General features: G+C 39.1%; 1 protein-coding gene across 3 annotated transcripts in view; it reads right to left on the reverse strand.

Annotated features, from left to right (window-relative positions):
* Positions 1 to 23,506, reverse strand: part of PRELID2 (PRELI domain containing 2) — a 586,088-nt gene that overhangs the window by 222,832 nt on the left and 339,750 nt on the right. The window contains exons 8-9 of one of the 3 annotated variants that reach the window (XR_011567719.1): positions 17,563 to 17,723; positions 6,051 to 16,973 (exon numbers count right to left, since the gene is read on the reverse strand). The gene's annotated coding sequence lies outside the window, so the exon portion shown is untranslated. Of the gene's footprint in view, positions 1 to 6,050; positions 17,724 to 23,506 lie in introns of those variants that run through there. The other 2 variants (XR_011567718.1, XM_070793740.1) reach the window with 2 other exon arrangements.

Consider the following 23,506-nt stretch of genomic DNA (forward strand, 5'->3'; position numbering starts at 1 on the left):
TCTGATAGAGAGAGTGCCTGATGAACTATGGACGGAGGTTCGTGACATTGTACAGGAGACAGGGATCAAGACCATCCCCACGAAAAAGAATGCAAAAAAGCAAAATGGCTGTCTGGGGAGGCCTTACAAATAGTGGTGAAAAGAAGAGAAGCAAAAGCAAAGGAGAAAAGGAAAGATATAAGCATCTGAATGCAGAGTTCCAAAGAATAGCAAGGAGAGATAAGAAAGCTTTCCTTAGAAATCAATGCAAAGAAATAGAGGAAAACAACAGAATGAGGAAGACTAGAGACCTGTTCAAGAAAATTAGAGATACCAAGGGAACATTTCATGCAAAGATGGGCTCGATAAAGGACAGAAATGGTATGGACCTAACAGAAGCAGAAGATATTAAGAAGAGGTGGTAAGAATACACAGAACTGTGCAAAAAAGATCTTCATGACCCAGATAATGACAATGGTGTGATCACTCACATAGAGCCAGACATCCTGGAATGTGAAGTCAAGTGGGCCTTAGAAAGCATCACTACGAACAAAGCTAGTGGAGGTGATGAAATTCCAATTGAGCTATTTCAAATCCTGAAAGATGATGCTGTGAAAGTGCTACACTCAATATGCCAGCAAACTTGGACAACTCAGCAGTGGCCACAGGACTGGAAAAGGTCACTTTTCATTCCAATCCCAAAGAAAGGCAATGCCAAAGAATGCTCAAACTACCGCACAATTGCACTCATCTCACACGCTAGTAAAGTAATGCTCAAAATTCTCCAAGCCATGCTTCAGTAATACGTGAACCGTGAACTTCCAGATGTTCAAGCTGGATTTAGAAAAGGCAGAGGAACCAGGGATCAAATTGCCAACATCTGTTGGATTGTCAAAAAAGCAAGAGAGTTCCAGAAAAACATCTATTTCTGCTTTATTGACTATTCCAAAGCCTTTGACTGTGTGGATCACAATAAACTGTGGAAAATTCTGAAAGAGATGGGAATACCAGACCACCTGATCTGCCTCTTGAGAAATTTGTATGCAGGTCAGGAAGCAACAGTTAGAACTGGACATGGAACAACAGACTGGTTCCAAATAGGAAAAGGAGTACGTCAAGGCTGTATATTGTCACCCTGCTTATTTAACTTATATGCAGAGTACATCATGAGAAACGCTGGACTGGAAGAAACACAAGCTGGAATCAAGATTGCCAGGAGAAATATCAATAACCTCAGATATGCAGATGACACCACCCTTATGGCAGAAAGTGAAGAGGAACTAAAAAGCCTCTTGATGAAAGTGAAAGAGGAAAGTGAAAAAGTTGGCTTAAAGTTCAACATCCAGAAAACTAAGATCATGGGATCTGGTCCCATCACTTCATGGGAAATAGATGGGGAAACAATGAAAATAGTGTCAGGCTTTATTTTTGGGGGCTCCAAAATCACTGCAGATGGTGATTGTAGCCATGAAATTAAAAGACGCTTACTCCTTGGAAGAAAAGTTATGACCAACCTAGACAGCATATTCAAAAGCAGAGACATTACTTTGCCAACAAAGGTCCATCTAGTCAAGGCTATAGTTTTTCCAGTGGTCATGTATGGATGTGAGAGTTGGACTGTGAAGAAAGCTGAGTGCTGAATAATTGATGCTTTTGAACTGAGATGTTGGAGAAGACTCTTGAGAGTCCCTTGGACTGCAAGGAGATCCAGCCAGTCCATTCTAAAGGAGATCAATCCTGGGTATTTTTTGGAAAGAATGATGCTGAAGCTGAAACTCCAGTACTTTGGCCACCTCATGCGAAGAGTTGACTCATTGGAAAAGACTCTGATGTTGGGAGGGATTGGGGGCAGGAGGAGAAGGGGACGACAGAGGATGAGATGGCTGGATGGCGTCACCAACTCAATGGACATGAGTTTGGGTGAACTCCAGGAGTTGGTGATGGACAGGGAGGCCTGGCATGCTGCAATTCATGGGGTTGCAAAGAGTCAGACACGACTGAACGACTGAACTGAACTGAACTTCAATAGGTGGGGAAACTGAGTTTTAAATCACTGAGGATTTAAAGTGAGAATTTAAATCACTTGCTCAGTGTCAAACAATCCATAAATAGTACACTTTGTATTTGCATAAAGGTCCTCCGAGCCCACACCCTTAATACTGAACTGTGCTATCATTATTACAGCTACTATTATTCCATTTTTCATTATCTTTATATTGGATATAACAAAAGACAGTTCCCGGTAAAATTTGAAAAGCACACAATGCAATAGCTATCTTTCTGAATGGCACTCAGTGGTGTGGGAAAGCAGCAGGATACTGGATTAAGAGGAGCTAGGTTTTAGTTTATGTCTCCATCTTCCAAGTCACGTGACCTTAAATAAGTCTTCCACTGAGACTTTACTTCCTTATCTGTAAAATGAGCTTGATAATAACCACCCCAGGGCACTGCTTCAAAAATCAAACATTATCATGTATACGACAATATTTTGTACAGTATAAAATACAATATGAGCATGTTCGTGTCAGTTCTGTTAGTTTTACCACCATTACCAGAGGCCAAGTCATAGGTAGGTGCACAGAAACTATCTTAGTTTGCAATGGAGAGTAAGGGAAAATGTTCCTGGCTCTGGCTCCACTAAGGGAAAAACCTACCCCAATCTCACCTCAATGTTAATGGGAAAAAAAAAAATCAAATGTAAAGTGTTGTACCTGCATGTAGAGGATATGCTTCCAAGACCTATAAGAATATTTTTTAAAATAACAACAATAAAGTACTTAATCTGTCCGCCCAAGATTAAAAAATACAGAAGTAACAATGTAGGTTGTAGGTGTGATGCATGCACGCATGTGTGTTCAATCATGTCTGACTCTGAGATCCTATGGATTGTGGTCCACCAGGATCCTCTGTCCATGGGATTTTCCAGGCAAGAATATTGGATTGGGTTTCATTTCCTTCTCCAGAAGATATTCCTGACCCAGGGATCAAATATGCATATCCAGTAGGTCCTGCATTGGCAGGCAGATTCTTTACCACTGTGCCACCTGGGAAGCCCCTAAATGCAATGAGTCTTGTGCAACTTTGTTATTAAAACATTACCTTAATAAAGAAACGGTGGGACATATATACAGTGGAATATTACTCAGCCATAGAAAGGAATAAACTTGAGTCCGTTGAACTGGGGTAGACAAACCTAGAACCTATTACACGGAGTGAAGTAAGTCAGAAAGAGAAAAAAAATATATTGTGTAGTAATGAATATACATGGAATCTAGAAAAATGGTACCAGTGAACCTATTTGCAGGGAAGGAATAGAGACGCAGACATAGAGAATGGACTGTGGACAGTTGGGGAAGGAGACGGGGGATGAACTGAGAGTAGAGTGAAATATATACACTACCATGTGTAAAACAGAGGTAGTGGGAAGTTGCTGTATAACACAGGGAGCTCAATCTGGTGCTCTGTGATGACCTAGAGGGATGGGATAGGCGTGGGGTGGGAAGGGGGTTCAAGAAGGAGGGGATATATGTATACTTACGGTTGATTCACATTGTTGTATGGCAGAAACCAACACAACATTATGGCAATTATCCTCCAGTTAAACAAAATACCCTAAGGTTGACTTTTTACAGTGTTCTCAGAGCTTCAATAGTGCCACTAATTTTCTCTTCCCACTAATTATTTTACAAAATAATTAGTAATTATTAGTAAAGACAGCTTTGACTGGCCCAAGTACCAACTCCTGAAACTGAATCTTCCTGTCAGTGAAAACATCACCACCTAGAAATCTAGAAAATTGGGGGATATTTATCAGACCATCATTAACCAGAATGACAGTCATTTGGCAGACCCTACAATTCACTGAAAAGCTCTGTGTGGGCACTTTGTCCTTTAGAATCTGTGTTCTGGAGTGATGGGCAAGTCTGATCTGTTTATCTTCCTGAGTAAACTGATCATAATTGCCCACATTGGGTGATAGAACCCACAAATGGTTAAGGTCATAGCTGATTCCTCAAGATGAGCCTCCTGACCTTAAAGTTATTCTAGGGGTCAATGTGAATATTTATATTCTTTCTAATGAAGTAAGTTGGAGTGTACATGCTACAGATTGGAGCTGTAACAGTGAAAAGCACAATAATCTTGTACTATCCATGACAAGATTCTCTGCAAGAAAGTGATGATAATTAATGGAATATCCTATGTTTTCCTATTGGTGTGAGATGCACAGACCCACAGCATATAAAATAAGATATCATCATGTATATTAGATGAAACATCTAGTAAATCAATAAGTCTGCAATTTATGGAAACTAAAATAATGTTCTTCTGGAATTTAGAAAGACTATTCTCTGGGTCCCATCACATAGGACCATATGAATTCAGTAGAGTCACCAAATGATAAGCTACCTAAGGGTAGGGCTAGGTTTCTGTTGCTCAACAGTCCATCCCAAGTGCTTAGTACAGCACAGGGCATATACTGCAGGAAAGCTATAAATATTGTTGGGTGGATGGAAGAATGGATGAATAAATGATGTCAGTAAATGTAACCTAGCTGGCCAGAATCAGAGGCCAACATTTGGAATGATCTTCTTGAGAAAGAAACTCTTCCCCAGTTGCTTTATTTAGCATGCTGCTGCTGCTGCTGCTGTTAAGTCACTTCAGTCGTGTCTGACTCTGTGCGACCCCATAGACGGCAGCCCACCAGGCTCCCCCGTCCCTGGGATTCTCCAGGCAAGAACACTGGAGTGGGTTGCCACTTCCTTCTCCAATGCATGAAAGGAAAAGTGAAAGTAAAGTCGCTCAGTCATGTCCGACTCTTAGTGACCCCATGGACTGCAGCCTACCAGGCTCCTTCATCCATGGGATTTTCCAGGCAAGAGTACTGGAGTGGGTTGCCATGAGTTTTATCCAACTACATTACCAGGGCCCAGAAAATATTGTAAGCTCATAAGATTTTCACTTGATTTATGAAACTGAAAAAAGAAGTATCATAAGCACCCACTTTGATCTGAGTTTCTATTTCAGTCCTTCTCTCCAAATCCCAACTTCACGCAGCTACATCTACGTAACAAGATCTCGTTTTTGCATCCAGTTCTTGCTATATGGATCCACTGTATTGACTTTTTTTTCAAGGCAATACAAATTTTTGAACAAACTTCAAAACTCCAAACTCGGTTAACATATACACACTACTACATATAAAATAGATAACTAATAAGGACCTTGTGTATAGCACAGGGAACTCTACTCAATACTCTAATGGCCCATATGGGAAAAGACTCTAAAAATGATTGGTGTACGTATATCTGACTCACTTTGCTCTATATCTGAAACTAACACAACACACAGAGACAGACACGACTGAAGCGACTTAGCAGCAGCAGTAGCAGTAGCAGCATACACTAGAGCAGATAAATTATATTCAAGTGCTGATGCTCTAGGTCTCAAAGCCAATCCATTCCTTCACTATATCCAGGAATACTTACAGAATTTTTCCTAAACAACCAGGTAATTCCTAAACCTTTGTGTACAGGTGATTCTCCAAGACAGCTGGTTAAAATGCAAATTCTAGGACTCTAATCAAACAGTCCAGTTTAGAATTCCTAAGCAAAAGGAGCATGAGAATTTTCATTTATAATCCCCAAATTTATAATCAATTGTCATAATAATCCCAACTGATTCTGATGTACTAAGGAAAAGTCTAAATGTGGATTTATTCTTAAGCCACACATTTATTCTAGTCATAATTTGGGAAGACAATAAATTCTAAAATGTTCCAAAATTATAGTCATAAAATTATGGAGATAATTAAAATGGGACATGTGTAAAGGGGGTAGAAAAAGAAGAGCTTGGGAGAATTAATTGTTCCTTTTAAAGAGGCATGAGACTTATATAATTTTTAAAAGAACAAAACACTTTGAATGGAGAGATCTTGCCTCTATTTTCATTTCCAAAGTTGTGTTTTATTTGGGATTGGGTAAAAGATTCTGCCCATCAAAAGATTATAAAGAAATGACAGAAAAAAATCAAGAAAATAACTGGTATAACATACAAAGTAGAACACGGTGTCTGAAAAAGAGTTTATTAGCAATAAATATTTGTTGAATAAGATGAATAAATGTCTTAATAAATAATTATAGTACCAAATAGGAAGAAATACTGATATATTTTTACAGATATCAGACTTTTCTATTTAAAAAAACTTTCTTGTAACATAATTCTGGGTCCCATTCTATAAAGTGGTGTTAAGCTTGATGATGGTGTTTTTGTAAGTTTTTAGTTGGTAATCTTTTCATTTCAAGTGCCAGAAACTCTGGTTCAAAGAGGTTTTAGCATGGAGGAGCCTGGTAGGCTGCAGTCCATGGGGTCGCTGAGTCAGATACCACTGAGCGACTTCACTTTCACTTTTCACTTTCATGCATCGGAGAAGGAAATGGCAACCCACTCCAGTGTTCTTGCCTGGAGAATCCCAGGGATGGGGGAGCCTGGTGGGCTGCCGTCTATGGGGTCACACAGAGTCGGACATGACTGAAGTGACTTAGCAGCAGCAGTGTGGAAAACTAGAGAATTACAAAAGTGGGAAGACCAAGAACGGGTATTTTTACTTCAGGTACAGCTGGATCCACAGCCCAAAGTTGTTTTTCTTTTTTCCCACAATATACTTTTCTCATCTCTGTACTCTACATTTCTCTGTGCTTGCTCCTTTCTCATGCAAGCTCTCCCCTTACAGTGACAAGAAAGCTGTCATTAGTTACAATTCCACATCCCATGCTACCAGTAATTTTACCAGTTAAAAGAAAAGAGAGTACTTTTAGGACAGTATCTCAAGCAAAATTTCACCCAAATGAGTTCTGGTTAGACCCTATTAACATGACTTAGGCCACATTCTTCACTGAATCAACCACTGTGGCCAAGGGCACATTCTTCCGCTTGAAACATACCTACCGCTGGACTTGAAGCATGGCTAGCCACACCCAAACAGCATGGACTGAGAATGGAGGAATGATAATTCTCAAAGAAAAATAAGGTGCTATTACCAGCATGAGAAATTTACTATATAAAAGTTTACAGGAGATAATGTCAAACTGAAGTCCTTCTGAATGAACCAAGAGAAATGAACTTCAAGGGGAACTTCATGTGAGAGTAAGTGTATTCATGATGGCATTCCTGAGTCAGGGGTATGTATAAATACCTTTGTAGTTAAGAAGGAGGAGAAACAGAAGGGTGGTGGGGGGAAGAGAGAGGGGAGGACATAAGGACCTTGCTGACAACTGTGACAAAATCATTTTGAGACATGAAGGTAAGAACATTCAGTTTGGGACACTGAAATAGGGTAGAGTGTCATAGAATTTTAGGGCTAGAAGGACTTGAAAGACCACCTCATCTAACTAAGTGGGTTGCAAATGAAAGAAACAAAACATCTCAGGATTTGACTCCTTCTACATGTCCATTTCCATCTCCCACTATTTAATCCATCATTTTACTTTCTATCCCTGGAAAGGGAATGGCAATCCACTCCAGGATTCTTGCCTAGGAAATCCCATGGACATAGGAATCTGGCAGTCTACAGTCCATGGGGTCACAAAGAGTTGGGCATGACTGAGCACGCACACACTTACATCTTGTCCAGTGCAGTGGTCATTTGGCCATATAGCACGTGAAATGTGGCTAGGTCAAACTCAGATGTGCTCTAAGTATAAAATACACAAATAACTTCAAAGAGAGTGTAAAATTATGTAAAATGTCTCATTAATATTGTATGTTGATTGCTCATTGAAATGATATCTGGGGGATTCAGTTCAGTTCAGTTCAGTCGCTCAGTCATGTCCAACTCCTTGCAACCCCATGAATCAGAGCATGCCAGACCTCCCTGTCCATCATCAATTCCCAGAGTTTACCCAGACTCATGTCCATTGAATTGGTGATACCATCTAACCATCTCATCCTCTGTTGTCCCCTTCTCCTCCTGCCCTCAATCTTTCCCAGCATCAGGCTCTTTTAAATGAGTCAGCTCTTCACATCAGGTGGCCAAAATATTGGCGTTTCAGCTTCAACATCAGTCCTAGCAATGAACACCCAAGATTGATCTCCTTTAGGAGGGAGTGGTTGGATCTCCTTGCAGTCCAAGGGACTCTCAAGAGTCTTCTCTAATACCACAGATTAAAAGCATCAATTCTTCTGTGCTCAGCTTTCTTTATAGTCCAACTCTCACATCCATACATGACTACTGGAAAAATCATAGCCTTGACTAGACAGACCTTTGTTGGCAGAGTTATGTCTCTGCTTTTTAATATGCTGTCTAGGTTGGTCATAACTTTCCTTCCAGGAAGTAAGCATATTTTAATTTCATGGCTGCAATCACCATCTGCAGTGATTTTGGAGCCCAAAAAAATAAAGTCAGCCACTGTCTCCACTGTTTCCCCATCTACATGCCATGAAGTGATGGAACCAGATGCCATGATCTTAGTTTTCTGAATGTTGAGCTTTAAGCCAATTTTTTTGCTCTCCTCTTTTACTTTCATCAAGAGGTTCTTTAGTTCTTCTTCACTTTCTGCCATAAGGGTGGTGTCATCTGCATATCTGAGGCTATTGAGATTTCTCCCAGCAATGTTGATTCCAGCTTGTGCTTCCTCCAGCTCAGAGTTTCTCATGATGTAATGTACTCTGCATATAAGTTAAATAAGCAGGGTGGCAATATATAGCCTTGACGTACTCCTTTTCCTATTTGGAACCAGTCTGTTGTTCCATGTCCAGTTCAAACTGTTGCTTCCTGATCTGCATACAGGTTTCTCAAGAGGAAGGTCAGGTGGTCTGGTATTCCCATCTCTTTCAGAATTTTATTGTGATCCATAGAGTCAAAGGCTTTGGCATAGCTAATAAAGCAGAAATAAATGTTTTTCTGGAACTCTCTTGCTTTTTCCATGATCCAGCGGATGTTGGCAATTTGATCTCTAGTTCCTCTGCCTTTTCTAAAACCAGCTTGAACATCTGCAAGTTCAAGGTTCACATATTGCTGAAGCCTGGCTTGGAGAATTTTGAGCATTACTTTACTAGCGTGTGAGATGAATGCAATTATGTGGTAGTTTGAGCATTCAGAAGAGAAGTGAAAAGCAAAGGAGAAAAGGAAAGATACACCCATTTGAATGCAGAGTTCCAAAGAATAGCAAGGAGAGATAAGAAAGCCTTCCTCAACGATCAATGCAAAGAAATAGAGGAAAACAATAGACTGGGAAAGACTAGAGATCTCTTCAAGAAAATTAGAGATACCAAGGGAACATTTCATGAAAAGATGGGCACAATAAAGGACAGAAATGGTATGGACCTAATAGAAACAGAAGTATTAAGAAGAGGTGGCAAGAATACACAGAAGAACTGTACAAAAAAGATCTTCATGACCCAGATAATCATAATGATGTGATCACTCATGTAGAGCCAGACATCCTGGAATGTGAAGTCAAGTGGGCCTTAGGAATCATCACTATGAGCAAAGCTAGTGGAGGTGATGGAATTCTAGTTGAGCTATTTCAAATCCTAAAAGATGATGCTGTGAAAGTGTTGCACTCAACATGCCAGCACATTTGGAAAACTCAGCAGTGGCTACAGGACTGGAAAAGGTCAGTTTTCAGTTCAATCTCAAAGAAAGGCAATGCCAAAGAATGCTCAAACTACCACACATCTGGGGAATATATTGGACTAAATGAAATATATTATTGAAATTAATATGAGTAACATTTTTTTCTTTTTAATGTGACTATTATAAAAATTTTAATTATGCCATGTTTACTTATATAACTCTTATTTGTGGCTTTTGATAGGTTTTTATGGATCCCCACTTTTCTATCCATACCCTCTTTCAGTGGCTACAGCATTTGTTGGGTGGCAGGGATATGGAATAACATCCTCTAAACTGAGAAGGAACTTTGAGACTGACACATGATGTAGGCAACTCCATAAATTGCAGCTATGAAGTTTACTGTGAATTCTTACCTATGGACAGGATTAGGTAGACAGAAATCAGAAGCATTTGTAGCCACATTCTGTACCCTAAAAGGGGTATGGGGTGGGGAAAGTATTTAAAGGGACTGAAGCTAAGAACAGAATAAGACTACAAAGTGAGAAGCACATTTACACTGATGGAAATCAGGGTGCAACACCCTCCCATCCCAGGTTGGGGCAGTGGTGTGGGGGTGGGGGGTGTGTTTCATGAACACTAACTGTGTCAGCATAATACATTCTTTCATTTTTCATATCAGATAAAGGCAAGAGTAAAAGTTGAAAAGAACTTACCTGACTTAGCCACGTTCCTCGTGAACCCAGTCACATAGAAGGTAGAGAGAGTAGGACTTTTGGACTGAGATAAAGGTCACAAAATGGAGTCAGTGTGGTTCAGCTATACAAATCTGCCCTCTTCTTTCTAAATTCCCAGCCAATGCACATACTGTTACCATCACCCAGAATGACTCTACCTCCTGTGCATCCTCAGGGCCCAACCTGAGTCCCACTTCAGGGACACTGTTCCCGACCTAACCATCCCCTGCATGTGTTTTCACAGCTCCCTGCTCCCACTTCCTTCACACTGAGCTGTGACCACTTGGCCTGTTTATCTTCTAAGCCCCCTGATTTCAGGCACCATGCTTTTCTTGTTCACCACTGTATCCAAAACACATAATATGTGGTCAGTAAACATTTATTGGACCGATGTTGAATAACTAAGTTAAGTTGAATAAATAATAACAATAGTTATTAGTTAACAATGTTGATTAACAACAATAACAGTGTTGAATAACTAATACTCTCTCATACGTCCCCAGAAATTCAAATATCCATTTGCCTACCAGGAATAGAAAGCATACCCTATATGCAAATTTATGGCCTTTAACTTTTCTAGAATGTATGATCTTTTCTCTACTTCTAAATAGTGAGAGTGGCTCATTTGCATTTTTTTTACCTTTAACATGACTTAATGGAGGGATTTAGTCCCCAGAGAAATGAAAGAGGCTCCTTCGGTGAAAGCACAGTAATATGTTGCATACTTAACAGAGATCTTCAATCAAAAGGCTTGTGATCTAAGCATCAAGACAAACAGCTATCATAACATGTAAAACACACACTATATTTACTTTGCAGCTTTTTAATTATAAAATCAATGGAGTGTTAATCATTTAAGCATTAGCTTTCTCACTGGGAATGCCCTAACTCTTCTTTCTGAGGCATAAATTCATAAGTTGCTCCATTTACCCAATTTTTCAGGACAATTTCCATTAAAAAATATGAATATTTGATGAAAAGAAAACAAGTATAAGCCACTTCTCTGAAGTATCCAGTGACTTACTGGAAGAAATGAAGTCTATGAGTGAATTATTTGCTTTCCTATTTCCATCGTGAAACTGTCTTCGGCAGTTGTCTCTGAAGGTTGTTCCGTGCTTTATTTCAGAGCTGGGTTTTTGTTGCAATGTGTCTATTTGGTTGTGAGTGTTTGCTTATTTATAGAGCAATAAAGAGATATCGGGCTTCCCAGGTGGCATGATGATAAAGAACCCACTTGCCAATGCAGGAGACACAGGAGACATGGGTTTGATCCCTGAGTTGGGAAGATCCCTTGAAGGAAGAAATGACAACCCTCTCCAGTATTCTTGTGTAGGACATCCCATGGACAGAGGAGCCGGGCAGGCTACAGTCCATGGGGTCATAAAGAGTCAGATATGACTGAGAAACTGAGCACAGCATGGCATATCAGTGTGTTTCCATAGACATAAACCATTGCAAAAATAGTTTAAAGCTGTTTGTTTCTTCTCCCCACTGTTTCTTCTGGTCTGTTTCTTCATTTACAGACCTCACTGTAAATGAAACAATTAGATATGTGTATGTAAATGTAAGTGAAAGTGTTAGTTGCTCAGTCATGCCCAACTCTGCAACCCCATGGACCGTATGTAGCCCACCAGGCTTCTCTGTCCATGGAATTCTCCAGGCAAGAATACTGGAGTGGGTTGCCATTCCCTTCTCCAAGGGATTTTCCCAACCCAGGGATCAAACCCAGGTCTCCTGCATTGCAACAGATTCTTTACCATCTGAGCCACCAATATGCCTTGCATTTTGCAGTTTGAAAACTGCCCTCACACAATTTATTCCATTGACCCTCAATGGAGGTGATCATTATCCCTAGTTTACAAATGAATCCACAGAGAACTGGAGAGGTGACATGCCAGTCCAAGTGCCACAGCCAAGATTCAATTTAAGATTCTAAGTTTCATCTTTTTTCCTCTACCTAAAACCTCCCTGATATCTGGTACACCTTTTTAAAGATTTGCTTTCACAAAATCTCTAATTTCGACTTGAGTGTATTACTTGCCTCTTTCCTGTCCAACTCAGAGTACTGGGCATATAGAGTGTACTCATTAAATATTACCTATATTATATTCTTTCTTTTAAAGTGAGGTTATTGAATGGAAAGGGGATTTTTCTAAAAGCTGGATTCTGTTTCACTGTATTGCTAATCTCCTTTAAGGCATGTGAGTATACTTCTTATTCCTTGGCTCTGTGTTTATATCATCTGCCTCTCTATGATTCCATGGTCCTATAAGGCAGAGGACAACTTCTTTGAGTGATGTCAATACTAGGGGCCTCTAATACTTGTCATAACTTAAAGCCCTAATTTTCTCACTAGAGCCTCTATAATTGTGCTAATTAGTACAGAATCTTCTTTCTGGGCCAAAGGGAGGGCAAATATCATGCTCTCTGGTTTCAAATAGAGTTGATTTATTTTTTCTGTTTTCACTAGCTTTATTATCCTTCTAATTTTCCTTTATTTATTCCTAACTTTAATCTATTTTCCTAATTTATTCCTTTATTTTGCTTTATTGACTATGCCAAAGCCTTTGTCTGTGTGGATCACAACAAATTGTGGAAAATTCTTCAAGAGATGGGAATACCAGATCACCTTACTTGCCTCCTGATAAATCGTATGCAGGTCAAGAAATAACAGTTAGAACTGGACATGGAACAACAGACTGGTTCCAAATCAGGAAAGGAGTAAGTCAAGGCTGCATATTGTCACCCTATTTATTTAACTTACATGCAGAGTACATCATGAGAAATGCCAGGCTGGATGAAGCACAATCTGGATTTGAGATTGCTTAGAGAAATATCAATAACCTCAGATACGCAGAGAACACCACCCTTACGGCATAAAGCAAAGAACTAAAAAGCCTCTTGATGAAAGTGAAAGAGGAGAGTGAAAAAGTTGGCTTAAAGCTCAACATTCAGAAAACTAAGATCATGGCATCTGGTTCCATCACTTCATGGCAAATAGATGGGGAAACAATGGAAATAGTGACAGACTTTATTTTCTTGGGCTCCAAAATCACTGCAGATAGTGACTGGAGCAATGGAATTAATACTCTTGCTCCTTGAAAGAAAAGCTAGACAGCACCAACCTAGACAGCACATAAAAAAGCAGAGACATTATTTTGCCAACAAAGGTCCATCTAATCAAAGCTATGGTTTTTCCAGTAGTCATGTATGAATGTGAGATTTGGGCTATAAAGAAGGCTGAGCATCAAAGAATTGATGCTTTTGAACTGTGATGTTGGAGAAGACTCTTGAGAGTTGTTTGGACTGCAAGGAAATTCAACTAGTCCATCCTAAAGGAAGTCAGTTCTGAATATTCATTGGAAGGACTGATGCTGAAGCTGAAACTCCAATACTTTTGCCACCTGATACAAAGAGCTGACTCACTGGGAAAATCCCTGATGCTGGGGAAGATTGAAAGCAGGAAGAGAAGGGGACGACAGAGGATGAGATGGTTGGATGGCATCACCGACTCAATGGACATGAGTTTGGGCAAGCTCTGGGAGCGGGTGATGGACAGGGAAGCCTGTCGTGCTGCAGTCCAGTTCAGTTCAGTTGCTCACTTGTGTCTGACTCTTTAGACCCCATGAACCGCAGCACGCCAGGCATGCTGCAGTCCATGGGGTCGCAAAGAGTCAGACACAACTGTGTGACTGAAATGAACTGAACTGAATTTTTCTCACTTTTAATTTTCAAACCATGTCTTTCCACAGTGCTTAAAACCCATTTTCACAACCCTCTGAGGATTTCCTTGAACCCCACCCCTGCACCCCCTCCTGCCAATACTTTATAGTGTCCTCAGACTTTGACAAAAGAAGCCCTGAAATAAACATTTCAATCTATAGAAAAGTCCACCTGAATTTTTTTTCCATTTTGCTTTTCTTCATATAAATAAAATGAACCCTAATAAGAGTGCTTGAATCAGAGAATTTGATCTTCTGGACCAGGCCAGATGTAAATAAACCCCATAGTCAGTTGGTTTGACGAAAAAGGAGCATGTTTTTCTGAGTGTAAGAAAAGGGAGAAAATAAGAGACCCAAATAGAGAAGGAAGATAAATGGCAAGTGGTACATGGTAGTAAGCAATTAGAAAGTTTAGTTTTGGAAAATTCTCATTTCTTCAATGAATGGTAGAGTGCCTGATATGTGCAAAATACTACCTAGAAAAGTTTTCACTTTTCTAAATTGTATTGCATCTTGCTTTCAAAATTAAACTCTATGGTTAGTTTATTACAGCTAGTAACAACTAGCTATAATTAGCTAGTTTATTATGGCTAGTATCAGTTTGTTACAACAGGTTTGTTACACCAAGCTAGTTTGTTATTATTCTAACAAACTCCAACATTTCATTTTCTATTCACAAGAAAAATTTACTCCTAGCTCACTAAAATCCAAATTCAGTGTTCCTAAACTCTAGGAAGTTCTCTTCCATGTGGAGAATCAGAGACCTGGACTCCTTCCCTCCTGAGCAATATCACTCACCATTTATGGGCAAGAAATTAATCATACTGTAACGCGTGCAGCAACAGAGGCTAGGAAATGTAGTCCAGGAAAAATAAAACCAAAAACAGATTTGGTGAATAGTTAGGAAATCTCTGGTACCAGCTTTGAAGTCAAACAAACCTTGATTTGAATCCTGGCCCCATCACTGACTATGTGGCCAGGGACCACTAACCTAAATCTCCAAGCTTGTTCTTTTGTAAGATGAGGATTATAGTATCTCTTGATGCTCGGTTGTGAGGGTAAGTGATGTAATAATCATAACAAACTTCCAGCATTTCTTAAGTGCCAGATAACAACCCAGTTTTTTCCATATTACTAATATAATTTTCACAATCCACCTATAAAGTATCAGCTGTTATTATCATCTCCATTTTATAGACTGAAGTAGTAGTATATGAAGTACAAATAGAGCCAACAACTGTTCATAACCCCTGTACCCATATTCTTTACAATGTGATTTTGCAGTAATTCTCTTCAAAAGATAGAACCCCTACCCCGTGAATGTGATCTGATCTTATGACTTGCTTCTGCCAACAGAATGTGATGAGAGTGACACTACCAATTTGAAGCCTCGATTACTAGCTATTTTAGATCCACCCCACCCCCAATCACCATGTTAACAATCCAGGCTTACTTGGTGGAGGGAGGGAAACCTAGTAAGGGTGAAGTAATCTAGACCAATCCATCCTCCCAGCTGACTTACCAGCTCACAGACAAATAAGCTAGCCAAAAGGAAACCAGCCTGGCCTGGCCCAGACCATAAGGGCCACCCTGTCAAACTACAGTCTCCTGAACTTAATAAAGTCTATTCTAATCTTCTTTGGTGTGGTTTGTTATACAGCATTATTTGTGGTAATAAATAGCTGAGATAGAAGTTCCAAGACATCCTGTAACCAACTTAACACCACATATCAAATAAGCAATACAGCCAAAGTGAAACCATAACCTATGGAATTTAAAGCCTATATCATCAAAAAGAACACAAATAACCAATGTTGGCAAGGATTTGGGGGAAAAAAACCCTCCTACATGCACCCCTATGTTCATAGTAGCGTGATTTACATTTGCCAAGATACGGAAGTAACCGAAGTATCCATCAACAGATGAGTGAACAAAGAAGAGGTGGTGTATCTACACAGTAGAATATTACTCAGCCATAAAAAATAATGAAATAATGCCATTTCCAGCAACAGGGGTGACCTTGGAGGATATCATGCCAAGTGAAACAAGTGAGGCAGAGAAAGACAAATACTGTATGATCTCACTTACATGTGGAATGTAAGAAATACAGCAATCTAGTGACTATAACAAAAAAGAAGCAGACTTGCAGATACAGAAAACAAACTAGTGGTTACCAGTGTGGACGGGGAAGAGGGAAGAAAATAAGAGGGTGGGGATTAAGAGGTACAAACTATTATGTATAAAATAAGCTACAAGGATATATTATGCAAAGGATATATATTGGAATAAAGAAAATATTTTATACTAACTGTAAAAGAAATATAACCTTTCAAATTGTGAATCACTATATTGTACACATGTAACTTACATAATATTGTACATGAACTATACTTAACTTAAAAAATAAAAAAGAAAACAAATGCAGGTATCCAGAAAAATACATAAATAAAATATATATCTTCATTCGAAGACAGTTATCTCATCAAACCACCTGTTGAACTCCACAAATAAAAGCCATTAATACTATACAGTATTACTAAACTCTGAAATCCAGGGAAAACTAGTGTTTACCTTGTTCTTGTTAGTTGCTCACAACTGTTTCTCCAATACTAGCCCTCTGCCTGTCATGTAATAGCCTCAGTAAACATTAAGTGAATGAATTACTGAAAGTTCTATTCTCAGCTAAATCAACAATAAGCTCACCCTTGAGGAGCTGAGAGTTTAAAGGAGAGAAACAAACCCAGACATAAACAATGGCAATACAAGATGGAAAAGGTCATGTGTTACAGGCAAGGAGTTAATAAAGCATTCTAGGAACGCAGAAGTAGGAGAAGTTTCTTACTGCAAGGGAGGTGGTCAACTATTTCATTGAGTTGGTGATGTTTGGCTTTATCTTCAGCGATTGGACTTTAAACACCCGAGGATTATCAGCATGCATTTCAGGCAGGGGGACATCAAGAACAACTTAAGGAAGTAAGAAACAATGATAAGATCACAAGGAAACAGTGAATGGTTTCTTTGGGTGAAAAATAAAGTAAGTCTATTTCTTGAGTCAAAGATTTATGTAATCAAATTGCCCCACCCTGACACAAAGACTCTCAACAACCAGCCATGTCTGATTCTATGTCTTATCACCTAATTCACCTCTTCCTTATTCACTCATTGATTCTTACTGCTACACATTTGTTCATTCTTTAAAGAAAAAAAAAAACCATTCATGACACAGCTAGGCATCATTTCTAAAGGTTCGAATGGAGAATGTATTTCATCTACTTCTTCTAAAACAGAGTAGAAGATGTTGAAAGGCAAGGACCACTTGTACTTTTCTCTTTCATTTCTCAAAGCACTTGCCACAGGATGATGCTCAAATGCAAGGTGAACACACAAATACACAAAAATAACCACTGGTTTTAAATTAATTTAAAAGTTGATTATGAGAAAACTGGCACTTTTTTCCAACAAGGTACTCAGTTAATGTTCATTATTGATCACTTCTATAAAGATCAATTGCATTTCTCATTAAATAAACTTAGTAGTAATAGGAGTCACTTACTGTGCTGGGCATCACGTTTGGGAAGCTGGCTAAGGTATGATCCTTGCCTTGATGAAGTGTAGAGATGTACATGCCAGGGACTACTCTAGGCTCTGAAGGTCCAGTGGTGAACAAGACGAAGTCTTTGTTCTCAGAGAGTTTCCAGACCAGAAAGGGAATACCTAGAACAAAGAAAAATAGAATTACATAAATTCAAAGATAATTCCCAAAAGGGATATATGCTATAAGATAATAAAACAATGTAATATAACAGAAACTTATTGAGTCTAATTTCTTCAAATAGGGGTGCAGGAAAGACTTTCTGAAGAAATAACATTTAGGATGATGTGAGACAATCTGAGGACCAGGTTTTAGGTAGAGTGAGTGGCAAGTTCAAAGGCCTTACATCTACCTCACACCAGTCAGAATGGCCATCATTAAAATGTTGACAAGCAATAGGGGGCTCCCTGGTGGCTTAGTGGTAAAGAATCTGCCTGCCAATGCAGGAGACATGGGTTCAATCCCTGATCCAGGAAGATCCCACATGCCAGGGAACAACTAAGCCTGTGAACAACAACTACTGAGCCTGTGCTCTACAGCCTAGGAGTTGCAATTACTGAGCCCATGTGCTCCCACTGAAGCCCAAGTGCTCTGGAGCCTGTGCTCCACACAAGAGAAGCCAGTGCATGCAGCTAGAGAGCAGCCCCCGCTCACACAACTCGAGAAAAGCCTGCACAGCAATGGAGACCAGCACGGCCAAAAATAAATAAATAAATGTTTCTCAAAGTCTACAAACAATAAATGCTTGAGAGGATTTGGGAAAAGGGAATCCTCATACAGAATTGATGGGAATATAAATTGTTGCAGCCACCCTGGAAGACAGTATGCAGATGTCTTGAGAAACTAAAAATGGAATCATCATATGATCCAGCAATCTCATTCCTGGGCATATATCTGGAGAAAATTCTAATTTGAAAAGATACATGCACCCAGTGTTCATAGCAGCACTGTTTACAATAGCCAGGATATGGAAGCAACCTAAATGTCTATCAACGGATGTATACACTGTAGATATGGTATGTACACACACACATATACACTATATTTAAATGGAGTATTACTCGGCCATAAAAAAGAACAAAACTTTGCCATCTGAAGCAACATGGATGGACCTTGAGATTATCATACTAAGTGAAGGGAGAGAAAGGTATATATTGTATGATACTACTTATAAGTGGAATCTAAAGCTAAATGATACAAATGAATTTATTTACAAAAGAAATAGTCATAGAAAATGAATACAGTTTAAAAAGTGGGGAAGAGGGGAGGGATAAATCAGGATTGGGATTAGGAGATAGAAACTACTATATATAAAATAGATAAACAACAAGGTCCTACTTTAGAGCATGGGGAACTATATTCACTATCCTGTAATAAACTATAATGTTAAAGAATCTGAAAAAGAATATATATATATAACTTTGCTATACACCAGAAACTAACACAACATTATAAATCAAATATACTTCAATAAAAACTAAACAAAGGCCATTCTTAAGTCTAAAATAAACTATCACATACATTGCATATGCTCTATTTTGAGTGAGGTAAGTACTTTAAGAGAACATAAAGAGATACTGGCATACTAACCAGCAGTGGGGTTTCACAGGTGGCTCAGAAAGTAAAGAACCCACCTGCAATTCCGGAGACCCAGTTCTACCCCTGGGTCGGGAAGATCTGGATTAAAGTTCAAAGCTAGCCACAGACACCACTGAGACAATGTCACTCAGAGCACTTGCAGAGCGAGCACGCATGTATGGACTGTGAGTTTGCCTGCTCTGTTAACTGCAAATTATCCCTGGCTGTCAACCATGAATTGGAGGCCACCCCTAACTGGCTTGGCTTCCTCTCTTGCTATCTGTCATGCTGTCAAGTTCTTGGCACCTTTGAAGGCCTGTGCTAAAATGGCAGCCTTAACCACAGCAATCTACTCGCCTGTTCCACCCACCAAGTCTGTCCCTGCCCAGAGACTCCTCGTCGGCTCAGGGTCATCAGCCAGCACACTTTTATCTATGAATGCAAGGTGTGTGTGCTCATACTCCTACTGAATCATGCTGTTTATCACCCCAGAAAACAATTTGTTGATCAAGACAAGTGAAAAAATACTTCATTTAGCAGTTCTGTATTAAATGCCTACTGAGATCTTAATTAAAATTTTCACGTTATGTATAAAAAATTATCTATACAGCTCTATCTATCTATCTCTGCCTGTAACAGGGACATGGGGACATGTGCTTTCCTTTTCAGACACATTTCCAGCTCTCATCCACCCTCCTTTATTGCTGGCGCTAAGTTTAGAGTGGAAATGAAGGCAGCTGTATACCTATGTCAGTTCCCTTACTGTTTTTACCTATAAGTTGGTCTAGGTGCCTAGCACAGAGCAAAGAAGTCAATGATTTCATTAAAGGGGAAGAGACAAATCAAAAACAAAATAATAACACCTTCCCAGAACCGTTAGATTAGGGGTGCTTTCTACTTATTTCCATAAGTGGCTATACTTTTTCTGTCATAGCATTGATGACACTTAATTGTTACAGTGTCTTTGTGGTATTACTTCAGTAAGGATAAGAATTGTATTCATCACATCACGCTATCTTCAGTGTTCAGCCATTTCTTTTTTTTTTTTTTTACTTTACAATACTGTATTGGTTTTGCCATACATCAACATGCATCCACCATGGGTGTACACATGTTCCCCATCCTGAACCCCCCTCCGTCCTCCCTCCCCATACCATCCCTCTGGGTTATCCCAGTGCACCATCCCCAAGCTTCCTGTATCCTGCATGGAACCTGGACTGGCGATTCATTTCTTATATGATAATTCATTGAATTAACGCACAAATGAAGTAATTCCTCAGAAGCACTTTTTTGGTCTAAAACAAATTCAAGGAATGAGTACGGTTCTCTTAAATTCTTCCTGCCTTTCACAACCCTGGCCATTATACACCACACCCCAAGGTATATCTTAATGCATTTTTTCTGTAAGACAGTTCTGAGAAAAATTTATTGCAGGTAGGGGCACAATATAAGGTGACATGGGCTATCAGTGCATAACCCATAAAATTAAGGAAATGCCAAAAAAAAGTAAAAGAAAACTGTATGCATCAGTAGAAATATGTCCTCTACTACTTCTTTCAAGCGATGTTCCCTAGCAACTGTATTTGGAACCAGGTTTTCAGGGGTTAAGGATCTTTCTTTCTGCTATGCTCCCCAGCAGAGTGCACAATATCTCCACTGCATTTAGAGGACTTATGAAATGTCTGGGCTTCCTTGGTGGCTCAGACAGTAAAGAATCCACCTGCAGAGGGGAGGAGCTAAGATGGCGGAGGAGTAGGACGGGGAGAATACTTTCTCCCCGACAAATTCATCAAAAGAACATTTAAACGCCGAGTAAATTCCACAAAACAACTTCTGAATGCCAGCAGAGGACATCAGGCACCCAGAAAAGCAACCCAAGTCTTCGAAAGGAGAGAGAAGAAATACAGCTCCACTCACCAGAACACTGACACAAGCTTCCCTAACCAAGAAACCTTGACAGGCCACCTGTACAAACCCACACAGAGCAAGGAAACGCCACAATAAAGAGAACTCCACAAACTGCCAGAATACAGAAAGGACACCCCAAACTCAGCAATTTAAACAAGATGAAGAGACAGAGGAATACCCAGCAGACAAAGGAACAGGATAAAAGCCCACCAAACCAAACAAAAGAGGAAGAGATAGGGAATCTACCTGATAAAGAATTCCAAATAACGATAGTGAAATTGATCCAAAATCTTGAAATCAAAATGGAATCACAAATAAATAGCTTGGAGACAAAGATTGAGAAGATGCAAGAAAGGTTTAACAAGGACCTAGAAGAAATAAAAGAGAGTCAATATAAAATGAATAATGCAACAAATGAAATTAAAAACACTCTGAAGGCAACAAATAATAGAATAACAGAGGCAGAAGATAGGATTAGTGAATTAGAAGATAGAATGATAGAGATAAATGAATCATAGAGGATAAAAGAAAAACGAATTAAAAGAAATGAGGACAATCTCAGAGACCTCCAGGACAATATTAAACGCTACAACATTCGAATCATAGGGGTCCCAGAAGAAGAAGACAAAAAGAAAGACCATGAGAAAATACTTGAGGAGATAATAGTTGAAAACTTCCCTAAAATGGGGAAGGAAATAATCACCCAAGTCCAAGAAACCCAGAGAGTCCCAAACAGGATAAACCCAAGGCGAAACACCCCAAGACACATATTAATCAAATTAACAAAGATCAAACACAAAGAACAAATATTAAAAGCAGCAAGGGAAAAACAACAAATAACACACAAGGGAATTCTCATTAGGATAACAGCTGATCTTTCAATAGAAACTCTTCAAGCCAGGAGGGAATGGCAAGACATACTTAAAGCGATGACAGAAAATAACCTACAGCCCAAATTATTGTACCCAGCAAGGATCTCATTCAAATATGAAGGAGAAATCAAAAGCTTCTCAGACAAGCAAAAGCTGAGAGAACTCAGCACCACCAAACCAGCTCTCCAACAAATACTAAAGGATATTCTCTAGACAGGAAACACAAAAACAGTGTATAAACTCGAACCCAAAACAATAAATTAAATGGCAACGGGATCATACTTATCAGTAATTACCTTAAATGTAAATGGGTTGAATGCCCCAACCAAAAGACAAAGACTGGCTGAATGGATACAAAAACAAGACCCCTACATATGTTGTCTACAAGAGACCCACCTCAAAACAGGGGACACATACAGACTGAAAGTGAAGGGCTGGAAAAAGATTTTCCATGCAAATAGGGACCAAAAGAAAGCAGGAGTAGCAATACTTATATCAGATAAAATAGACTTAAAACAAAGGCTGTGAAAAGAGACAAAGATGGTCACTACCTAATGATCAAAGGATCAACCCAAGAAGAAGATATAACAATTATAAATATATATGCACCCAACACGGGAGCACTGCAATATGTAAGACAAATGCTAACAAGTATGAAAGGAGAAATTAACAATAACACAATAATAGTGGGAGACTTTAATACCCCACTCACACCTATGAATAGATCAACTAAACAGAAAATTAACAAGGAAACACAAACGTTAAATGATACAATAGACCAGTTAGACCTAATTGATATCTATAGGACATTTCATCCCAAAACAATGAATTTCACCTTTTTCTCAAGTGCACATGGAACCTTCTCCAGGATAGATCACATCCTGGGCCATAAATCTAGCCTTGGTAAATTCAAAAAAATAGAAATCATTCCAAGCATCTTTTCTGACCACAATGCAGTAAGATTAGATCTCAATTACAGGAGAAAAACTATTAAAAATTCCAACATATGGAGGCTGAACAACACGCTGCTAAATAACCAACAAATCACAGAAGAAATCAAAAAAGAAATCAAAATTTGCATAGAAACTAATGAAAATGAAAACACAACAACTCAAAACCTGTGGGACACTTTAAAAGCAGTCCTAAGGGGAAAGTTCATAGCAATACAGGCATACCTAAAGAAACAAGAAAAAAGTCAAATAAATAACCTAACTCTACACCTAAAGCAACTAGAAAAGGAAGAAATGAAGAACCCCAGGGTTAGTAGAAGGAAAGAAATCTTAAAAATTAAGGCAGAAATAAATGCAAAAGAAACAAAAGAGACCATAGCAAAAATCAACAAAGCCAAAAGCTGGTTCTTTGAAAGGATAAATAAAATTGACAAACCATTAGCCAGACTCATCAAGAAACAAAGGGAGAAAAATCAAATCAATAAAATTAGAAATGAAACTGGAGAGATCACAACAGACAACACAGAAATACAAAGGATCATAAGAGACTACTATCAACAATTATATGCCAATAAAATGGACAACATGGAAGAAATG

This window comes from Bos indicus, chromosome 7, assembly GCF_029378745.1.
Source record: "Bos indicus isolate NIAB-ARS_2022 breed Sahiwal x Tharparkar chromosome 7, NIAB-ARS_B.indTharparkar_mat_pri_1.0, whole genome shotgun sequence".
In the NCBI taxonomy this organism is placed as follows: Eukaryota; Metazoa; Chordata; class Mammalia; order Artiodactyla; family Bovidae; genus Bos; species Bos indicus.